Genomic DNA, 6,804 nt, shown 5'->3' with positions numbered 1-6,804 from the left:
GACCGCACCAACAGGGCGGACAGCCAGCGTGCACAAGACAACAAACTGTGCAAATTAAAAAAGAAAGAAGAAGAAAAAAAGAAATAATACCTGCGATGGTCTGGGCTATATCCACTTGCTTTTGTAGGATTTTCTGTTCAAGGGCATTGGTGTTTCCACACCAGGCTGTGAAACAGCCAGCCAATGTCCTCCCCACACATCCATAGACATTTGTCAGAGTTTTAGTTGATATGCTGCAGTGCAGGGGGCTAAACACACAGCCTCGCGGTGCTCCTTCACTGATGGAGATTGTAGAGCCAGTTGAAGAAGGGGGCCCTGAGTCCAAGATTCAGGAGCTTAAAGGAGTTTTTTTGGGTACCGCAGTAGACCAGCAGTTGTTACAGCTCCAGGCGTTCCAGAGATCCGAGTTCAATTCCGACGCCGTCTGCAAGGAGCCTCTGTACATCCTCCCCACGTTTAGCTCAATGCTTCAGTTCCCTGCCACAGTCCAAAGACATAGCAGGTAGGTTAACTAGTCATTGTAAACTGTCCTGTGATTAGGCTAGGGTTAATCAGGGTTGTAAGGTTGCTGGGGTGGCGGGGCTCAAAGGGCTGGAAAGGCCCATGGTGCCATATCAGTAAATAAATAAATTGAAAGATGATCTTATTATAGTAGCTACTATGGTATTGAAGGATAAATAGTAATTGACAAATAGCATCATGATCTAAGAATTCTTATTGTTGAGATGATCCCAAAGCTAAATGGGCGATGATGTCCTCCACATGCACAAATTACAGACAGTACAGATTGTCCAGGAGGCTGTCACTGATGTAGACCATTGCCAGTCTCTCAAAGCACTTCAGGATGGTCCATATTATAGCTATCGGTCTAACACACTGGTTTTTCAAAGCAGCAAAGATTACTCCTACCTATTATGCCAGTAACCTTGTAGATTATGAACACCTCTAACAAGACCACCTCTATATCTTTAATCGACTCTGCTCCAATGAGGAAAAACAGTAAATACTTTGTTTTTTGTTTTGAAAAGTTCCAGAGCAGAGAATGTGTTCTGGGGAAGGACACTGACATCCCGTCAGCAGAGTGGCAGAAGTGGAGGGAAAGGTACAGATGTAACTATCCAAAAGGGACAGGCTGCTTCTAATTAATCTTGTAGCCATCCATACTCTGTGCAGTCATGCACAGTTGTTACCTAGCAACAGAGGCACCATATTTCCAGGCTAATCATCTGCTGAAATATTGAACAACTATCTGAGGCGAATTGGGTGGTAATTTGCAACTGCCTTCCACAATCAATTCACAGTAACAGGGCAGGGCGGATATTGGCGGGCTTCAATTAAATAGGCCCCTCTTCTCCTCTGAGAGGATCACAACCTTGCCGTGGGGTTTGGAGGTCTGCGTGCCTCGATGACCCGGAGAGCTATGTTGGCTGGAGTCAGGGCTTCAGAAACGAGAGGAAATCTGCAGGTGCTGGAAATCCAAGCAATAGACACAACGTGCTGGAGGAACTCAGCAGGTCAGGCAGCGGCTATGGAAAAGAGTCCTGATGAAGGGTCTCGGCCCGAAACGTTAACTGCTTACTCTTTTCCATTGATGCTGCCTGGCCTGCAGAGTTCCTCCAGCATTTTGTGTCTGTTGCTTGGACTCAGGGCTGTATGCTTCGGCTGTCAGTAAGGTCACCCATGCCAAACAGGTCAAAGGGTAGAGACAAGACAAAGAGCGGTCCACCGGTCCTCCAGGGTCAGGGGTTCAGCTCAGGGGTAACAACCCTGACTGGTCAGACAAAAGTGTTACTGAAACAGCAGTGAACAATCCTTCTACATCTGAGTGTGACAGTATTCCTGAGTCTCTGCCCGGGACTTGCATGACTGACGGTGGTGAAAACTGATCTACTGACACAATGAAGGAAGCCCTGAGCACCACCAGAAATGGAGGACCTTCATTGCTGTCCTAAACACCAGTCGCGTAACAGGTAGCAAGTAAGGATTCCATTTTAGGCTGTCTGTTTTCCAGATTACTTCTTGTATTTAACAATGAGAGTAAGGTAAGAGAGTGGATAGAACTGATTGTGGAAAACTAGAGCTAATTTAATGATAGCCACCACAAATTATACCTTTGCCTTTGCAGTGTATAATTGAAGAAAATTGCCAGCTATTTTAAAGGCTAGCAATCAGAAAGATGTGCCAGAGTTTTCTGTTTTCCAGATTACTTCTTGTATCTAACAATGAGAGTAAACCTACCTATGTATACGTACATAGAGCCAGATTCTTAGGCCTTAGAATTGTTGGTGACTTGTTTGAGAAGTTTTCTGTTGGCAATAACTCACCTCAGGAGTCTGAAGTACAGGAGAGGCCCAAAACTTGGAAGGCTGGATATTAGGGTGGAGAAGACTCTGGGCAGAGGTTCACCCGACCCACTGACAAAGGGTTCATATAGTCCTGAGATGCAGGGATTTAATTTGGCATTGGGTGACTGGGTCTGGGGGAAAAGTGCGGGTGCCTGACACAACACCAAGGAGCAGTGAGCTCACAAGATACCCAAGCAACGATGACCCATTGTGATGTTTAGTTGTGATTGCACCTCGGGTAAAGCCCTCCCCACTGTTGAGTTCATCTACATGAAACGCTGTTGTAGGAAAGCAGTATCCATCAGAAGGGATGCTCCACCACCCAGGTCATGCTCTCTTCTCACTGCTACCATCAGGAAGAAGGTACAGGAGCCTCAGAACGCATGTCACCAGGTTCAGGAGCAGTTATCACCCTTCAACCATCAGGCTCTTGAACCAAAGGGGATAACTTAACTTGTCCCATCATTAAAATGTTCCCACACCAATGGACTTTCAAGGACTCTCCATTGGATGTTCTCGATATTGGTTATTTACTTATTATTATTATTTCTTTCTTTTTGCATTTGTACAGTTTGTTGTCTTCTGCACACTGGTTGAACACTCAAGTTATGTGGTCTTTCATTGATTCTGTTACGGTTATTATTCTATGGATTTATTGAATATGCCCACAGGAAGATGAGTCTAAAGGTTGTATATGATGATATATATGTACTTTGGTCATAAATTTACTTGGAGCTTGAACTTTGTTGGTGTATGTGACTGAGCCCAAGGGCAGCCCAGGCCACTGTGATGTAATAGAACTTAACTTCGCATTCGCTTCCGAGGACCCCGCCTCACGTTTATTAGGGAGGGTTGGTCAAAGAAATGGGTCTTTTCATCAATGAGAACCATCTTGAACTGGGGAGGGAGTTTCAGAGCCGGTTAAAGGGTCTTTCCTCGGAGAGGACCACAAACTTGTCGTGGCTTGGAGGTTTGCGAGCCACGATGACCTGGAGAGCTCTACTGCCTGGAGTCAGGGCTTCATGTTTTGGTCCTTGGCAGGGTCACCCATGCCAAACAGGTCAAAGGGGAGAGGTCAGACTAAGAGTGGTCCAGGAGTTCAACTCAGGGTTAGCAACCCTGACTGGTAAATCAAAACTGTTACGGAAAGAGCAATGAAGAACCTTCGCACATCTGAGCGGCCAAGGACAGGCAGAGACGGTGGAGCTCCATTGATGTCCTAAACACCAGCAGCATGATGGGCAGTAAGTAAGTTAGTTAAGGGATTTTTAATTTTGGAGGGGATGATGCCGGAGTCTCGGAGGATGCTGAAGCTGCAGACCATCTAGGCCTAAGGTAAGAGAGTGGATTGAACTGATTGTGGAAAAGTAGAGCTAATTTAATGATTGTGGTAAACTATGTGTATACCTGTCTGGACACGCCCCTCTGCTGACTGCTCCTGTGGCTCCTCCCACAGACCCCTGTATAAAGGCGATTGGAGGCACTGCTCCTCCCTCAGTCTCCGAGATGTTGTGGTCACTTTTGCAGCCAATAAAAGCCTATTGTTCGTCTCCCGTCTCCGAGAGTTATTGATGGTGCATCAATGATAGCCACCACAAATTATACCTTTGCCTTTGCAGTGTATAATTAAAGAAAATTGCTGGCTATTTTAAAGGTTAGCAATCAGAAAGATGTGCCAGAGTTAGTGGAGAACATATCTAAGGAATAGAAACAGGAGTAGGCTATTTGGCCCTTGCCCCTCTCCTGGTTTCACCTAGACCTGCCCCCTCCCCACACCTTCTTATTCTATCCTCTTCCCCCTTCCTTTCCAGTCCTGATGAAGGGTCTCGGCCCAAAACATCAACTGCTTATTCCCCTCCAGAGACGCTGCCCTGACCTGCTGAGCTCCTCCAGCACATTGTGTATGTAGCATTAGGCCATTTGGCCCTTCAAGTCTGCTGCATGCTCATCAGGATTATCACCGACAATACCTTTCTGCAGTAACATAGACAGTATCTCTTGATTCTCATTATATTTATAAATAAAATCTACTGATCTCCAAAGTCAGTGGTGAGATAGAGCAGGGTCAGTATTCATATCGGACCTGATGTTGTGTTTTTCAAGGGTATCTCTCGGGGGAAGAATGCAGGCGAGAAATGGGAGAGGGCATAAGGTGTACTCTTTGTGGATTTGATGCAGTGTCTCAGGAACGGGAAGAGAAGCTTCTGCAGAAATGCTTCTGCCTCCAACTGAACAGATGAGAGAGAGTTATCCAGTTCAGAGTGACAGCAACTGGGCGATAAAGGAAAGGAACAGGTTTCAGAGGCGGCAGAGAGACTGAGAAAGATCAGTTTACTGCGGTCACTCACAAAGGATGCTGGTTGATGACCGTTAAGGGCTTGTTTGGATTTCAAGGATAGGTAATTATGATTGTGCAGTTTCAGATACTCAGGACAGAGAGGCACAAAGCGGGAGAATAGAAATGTATAGAATAGATGGGAGAGCAGAATCTGAATCAGGTTTAATATCACCGACATATGTCGTGAAATTTGTTGCTTTGCGGCAATACGTGATAAAAACTATAAATTACAACAAGGAGTAAATGTAAGAAATTAATCAAATAAGTAATGTTAACAGAGAGAAAAAATGAGGTGAGGTAGTGTTAATGGGTTTAATGTCCATTCAGAAATCAGATGGCAGAGGGGAAGAAGCTGTTTCTGAATTGCTGAGTGTGTGCCTTCAGGCTCCTGTACCTCCTCCCTGATGGTAGCAATGAGAAGAAGGCATGTCCTGGGTGGTGGGAGTCCTTAATGATGGATGCCGCCTTTTTGAGGCATCGCCTTTGTTGTGTATTTCAGTAACCTTGTAAATTTGTTGTTGATTGTTTGCTTGTTTAAATAATTCATTACAGGTTATATGTAAAAATAAATGAACTCCATATGTCGTGATACAACCATGTGATATGTACATGCCTCGCTCTAACTAAGACTCTCATTGTTTTCCTTTGAATTAGTTTAATGTTTTGAAGTCACAAAATGAAACAGCCTTTTGAAGGTGTCTCAGTGCTGGGGAGGCTAGTGTCCTTGATGGAGCTGGCAGAGTTTATAACTTTTTGCAACTTTTTCTGATCCTGTGCGGTGGCCGTCGATGAGGACTGGTGTGTATTCCCTTGGTTCCCCCTACCTGAAGTCCACAATCAATTCCCTGGTTATACTTACATTGTGGTTGTGGCTGCAACACCGCTCAACCTGCTGATCTATCTCACTCCTGTACACCTTCTCGTCACCATCTGAAATTCCGCCAACAATAGCTGTGTCATTGGCAAATTTATAGACGGTGTTTCGATCTGATTGGTGAGTTGATCTGTGTAAACAGTAGGCAAGGCAAAATTGTCATGGTACATATGACAATAATAAACCAATACCAATAGCTATGGTGTGAAGGTTTAGTAATTGTAATAAGCAGTTTTTTTGCTTTATTTCTGCAAACTGTTCACACCTTTCAGTATCAGTTTACTATTGTCAGTACCTGTCAGATCTTCCCAAATAATGAAAGTGGTTGTCCCATATCTCAGAAAGGATGTGTTGTCATTGGAGAGGGTCCAGGGGTTCATGGGGATGATTCCGGGAATGAAGGGGTTAACATATGAGGAGCATTTGGCAGCTTTGGGCCTGTACTCACTGGAATTTAGAAGAATATGGGGGAGGGGGGCGATCTCGTTGAAACTTACCAAATGTTGAAAGGACTGGATAGGGTGGGTGTGGAGGGGATGTTTCCTATGGTGGGGGTATCCAGAACTAGAGGGCACAGCCTCAAAATTGAGGGGCAACCCTCTAGAACAGGTAAGGCGGAATTGTTTTAGCCAGAGTGTATTGAATCTGTGGAGTGCTCTGCCACAGATAGCTGTGGAGGCCAAGTCTGTGGATATGTTTAAGTTGGAAGTTGATGGTTTCCTGATCGGTTTGGGCATCAAAGGATATGGCGAGAAGGCAGGTGTATGGGGTTGAGAAAGCTAGGATCAGCCATGATGGAATGGCAGAGCAGACACAATGGGCTGAATGGCCTAATTCTGCTCCTATCTGTTATGGTCTTATGGGCCATCGTATCTGATGATGAGAGGAAACCTGTGTGGAAGAATTTTTAAGGTGGAAAATCTGTTGCACTGGGATGGTTCCACTCTCTTGACCTTGGATATCCTGGTCCAGCAGTATGAACAGCCTGCCTTGGTTGCAGTGACATCTTCTGTGAGTTGTCATGGTCTTCGGTCTCCATGGACTGCTGCACAACCATCTTCCTGGCCATTGGACCTCTCTGGAAATCTCATCCGCCCAGTCCGCACGTCCCTGTCTCACTGGGGTCTGAGGCCACCGACTACCCTCACCTGGTTTAGCCCACCTGTTGGAGCGGTGTACCGGGGTGTGGCCACTGTTAGCATGCAAATGGCTACTTGGAGCCACGGGTGAGAGCTGAGTGTCCGGCG

Source organism: Hemitrygon akajei, chromosome 32 (genome assembly GCF_048418815.1).
Source record: "Hemitrygon akajei chromosome 32, sHemAka1.3, whole genome shotgun sequence".
NCBI classification, from domain to species: Eukaryota; Metazoa; Chordata; class Chondrichthyes; order Myliobatiformes; family Dasyatidae; genus Hemitrygon; species Hemitrygon akajei.
The sequence above is the reverse complement of the archived record's forward strand: the minus strand, read 5'-3'. Positions refer to the sequence as shown.